Below are 4651 nucleotides of genomic sequence, written 5' to 3'. Positions count from 1 at the left end.
TCATCACCTAGAATCTAAAGGAGACAGAATGCTGATGTGATGCTTTTGTACCCGAGCTATATGATCGATGATGAATGTTGTTAGCACACTCTATCACTCGTTGTTTATCTTATTCATTCTCGAATTAAAGATTTCTTATTTTGTTTCTAAAACGATTACTATTTTGGGAGATAATAGGTACATTTCTGGGATGCGAAAAATCCCTCGAATATCATAAATAAAAAATGAATAGGAACATTGAATAAAATATGACCTAGACGAATTCTGATTTTCAGTTCCGAGTATTGCTTCAGCCCTATATACATCATAGACTTTCAAAAAAAGTTTATTTTCAGTATTTACGTTTTCAAACCAAGTTTAGTTCAAGAATGTTTACTCGTTGAATTACTTAAATAAAGTTGTGTTTCTTTAGTAGGTTTTTTTCTTTGTAAATTTAAACATGTTGATATATTATTTTCCAGAAATTCGGACAAGATTATCATGTGAATCACGAAACTAACGTTAAATTTCAAATTATATTTTTAAAAAAAATAAATAAAAAATAAAAAATATGCTAGGACTTCGGGACTCCGCTGGTCGGGTAAATGATTAGTTGTAATAATATTATATTGGACCCGATTAAATACAGTCACGTCCGGTAGGAACTCGCTGTCGATGAGCGGGAAGCTGAGGAATCGTCTGACGAAGCCAAATCTGATTGATCGTTGCGGCAACAGCACACTTTATGCAAAAACCCATTCGCCGGTCCTGCACACAACCGCCACCGCTCTATGGGTTTTATAGTGCGCCAACACGGTGTGCTGTTGATTTATTGCGCCAGCGGCGATGGGATCGGTTTGTCAAACCGTCTGGACGAAAGAGTCAAAGAGAGCCAACCGTTTTATTTATATAACATAATATATTATCGTGTACATACATGTATAATATATGCGTACAATGCGTGTCGATGAGTGCTTCAATACATTTTTAATGCTCCGAGTGAGAGAGAGGAAAAAAAATAATTTAACTTCGACAGTCGTCGCGTCGAACGAAATATACATAAACTGTTATTCGCATTATTCTGCGAGACGATATTATTTAGTGTCTATATTATATGTAGTAAATACATTACGACTGAAAAAAAACTCGAGTCACACACGCATTATTATAATGCTTTATAAAAATATATTATTGTATGGAATGACTGTTACAGTCTTTCTGGTACCTATACGTATTGTACGATGACAATAAACGTCGAAGTGACGATATCAATCGGCAAATAAAAGGTTTTTAAAAATGAAATCAACGACTGTTAGAGTACCAAGCGTATCGTGTGTACGTCGATGTGTTAATCTCTAATGTCAATATATCACTTTAGTAACTATAAGTTAGTAGTTAGTACTAATATTTATAATAAGCGACGAGGTATAGTCATGACTCGTGCGGCATGCAATTTTAGGCTTTGGTCGGACAAACTACATACAATTTTCGTCCAACAATAGTATTTTTTTTTAAATTGCGATAGTCGTTCAGCAACGATACCATCAAGTATACTTCGTTCGCGAGAGGACGTGGTAAGCTGTGAAAAGGAATTAAACGGTTGTTAAATTAAACGGTGAGCAATATTGTTTCACTTAAATATTATGGTCATTATCGTAGTTGTAATAATAATTGTTATAATTGTTATTATTATTATTAATATTATATCGTAGCCGGAAGACGGTGCACTATTCACCAAGAAAACTAAAGGGATTTCAAGTGTATATATATGCATAACACCGGACTATACAGGGTGATTCGCCAACCATGATCTACTCTCTCATCATTTAGTATTTCATAATGCATTTACTAACACTTCTATTTTTGAAATTTTTAACAGCATACTTACATAAATACATTTAAGGTAATACTTATATTTATCTAGTTTTATAATTTGAGGTTGTATTGAAAAACTAAAAAACAATTAGGCACATTATTTTTTTTTAAATGTTCATACAACTAAATTAAGAGTTAAATGATAGTTAAGTGATTTTACATAATATAACACCTGTAAAATATATGTCATATTCTAATGTGGTTCTTGGGTAGGTACTTATTATATTCAGATCATAATTAAATTACACATTTTTCAAACCACTATTGGCCCTTTATCTTTGAAAATATTATTCTTAGTTACTACGTCAAATTGAATAGTTCAGAAACTAGTTCTAATTTTGATATATATATATATATAGATCAAAATTAAAAAATATCTGCAAAACAGTTTACAGTTACCAAAGGGTAATTTTTACATGAAAAAGGTGAAAATTATCAACTCATTAAATGGTATGAAACATGCACCTATTTAAAATACTATGATAATTTAGGAGGTTGGTAAGCTTAAAAATTCCAAAAATCAGAATTTTTATAATCATTATGAAAGGAATAAATTGGGAGGAATATGCTTTTTGAATCATCCTATATAGGTACTATACAATATTATGATAATAATAATAATAATAATAATAATAATAATAATAATAGTATACAGTGGTTGCACGCGCGTGTTTTGTTCAGGCGAAACTTTCGGCGCTGTTGCCCGTCGTCAAAACTCGCCGCGTAATAAAAACAAAGCCCGTCCGCCGCCGACTATCGTGTAACGCGATATTAAACGACCGTTGCCCGCCCGAGTAAATATTAATAATGGATTCTGGGTGCGTTAAAGTTTCTAATAGATTTATCGTTTAGCAGCTTATTCGATGCGGTGAAAATCGCTCGCGGACAACGCGTTTATAATGAAACGTAGGTGATATATTGTTTTATAATAATTTATAAGCTATATATCTTACATATAGTTATTATAACGCCATAAATCGGTATAGTAAATACATATATAAAATATCAGCGTACGACGGATATCCGTATAAGTTACCAGTTACCATTGACTAGTCGATGGGTTTAACAAAACGATGTTAATTTTAACTCGACCAGTCACTTTTATGTATTTATGCGTAATAACTTATTTTAAAAATACTTGTCGACTGACCAATGAGTTTACTTTTGTCTTTTATACGCACAGAGTTTAATTCGCAGCGTTTACAAATGTGTCTTATTGTGTACATATTAATATACTAAAATATGGGTTTCCTTGATCGAAATCATGTATAAAACAACTTTAACTTGACTGCAGATAACTTATTTTAATCATCTTAGAATTTTTTTTAAGTTAATATTACAAACATTAAAAAATGATTAAAGCTTCAATTCGTTTAATGTTTTGTATTTTTTTAATTTACCAAGTGTAAATCGTTTATAAACTTGTCTATTTTTTTCTGTAATAGCGGAGTATAATTATGATAATTTATAGTAATTATACAAAAATGTTAAGCTTAGTATTATGATTTCAATCATTAAAATATAAACACAGTGTGTTTTAAACACATCTCGAAATAATTTATGGGTGATTATTGAATTCCCGTCATTCTATAGTAAACTTTTTATGTAATCAAATGCCCTATACAATAAATACATATAAAAGCTTAAAATATTTTAATCTTCGTTTTCCTATGTCTTAACTCATCGATCAAAAACGTTAGATCTTTTCGTGGTTATAATTATTACAAAATCTTCACTATCGTCAAGCATATCTAATATTTTGAACTCAGCAATGAAACCGCCGCTATTTGACAATCCAAATGCTAATTTACCGTCGGCATTTTGCAGAGCGACGTTAATGCAAAACGTGCATATAATATGCGAGCAATTCATTTCTATTTCGCGGTTTGTTCTGTCAAAAAGGCGCCACGTGACGTAGGCCGGCAACGTGATAATTTTATTATAAAAGAGAACATTTCCCGCCCGGCCGGTGCCAACCCGTGTAATATGCTCATGTCAGCGGTAGCTGCAGATAAACGGTTTTGCAGCCGCAGGACAGCACGAAACTGATGAACCGACACGGATTCGGCACGACAAGGGACGTCTCTTTCCCCTGAGCTTGTTGATTCTGACAGTGCAGGCTAACCCCCCCCCCCAAAATTTAAATATTTGAAGGTTGGTCTGTGGGTGAGTAGAAAGGTAAGCAGGAACTAGGCAGTGACCACTTACCATACTATAGGTGTACCCGAGACCAAGAGTACCCTTACAATAACCCACTTAATACGGTTGCATATTTGAGCGGTTTTGTCAGCGTTGGGAGACACCCCTGGGAGATCTGGACTCAGATAATTTTGTTACATATTTACGATTTTATCTATAAAATAAAATGGATACTAAGCCGTCGAATTATCATTCAATAGAATGAAAAAAAATTAATATCATCGTTATTATAGAAAATTCAAGATGTCGATTGATGTGATGCCCCTGTATCGAGGATTTAAGGTGTTTAAAAATAAATTGTTATTGCCTCTACCCATCCCGGTCGATCTCCTGATACGACACTGACATAAGACCTATATACTACCTAATACCTACTACTATTATATAATATTTTGTGTCTTGTGAACAACATTGTAGGCTGTTCACATTATTGAGAATATTTTTATTTCAGATGATAAAGCAAGTTGCTAGTTAACCGCTCGCACTAATTTCATATTTGGCGCTCAGACCGTGATGAATACCTGTATCCACATATACTCCTTTCTACTCCACCTCGCCATCGCAGTAGTCACGTCTCACAAATACACCCACACGTCAT

The sequence above is a fragment of the Myzus persicae genome, unplaced genomic scaffold, assembly GCF_001856785.1.
Source record: "Myzus persicae strain clone G006 unplaced genomic scaffold, MPER_G0061.0, whole genome shotgun sequence".
In the NCBI taxonomy this organism is placed as follows: Eukaryota; Metazoa; Arthropoda; class Insecta; order Hemiptera; family Aphididae; genus Myzus; species Myzus persicae.
Note: the sequence above shows the minus strand (reverse complement) of the source record.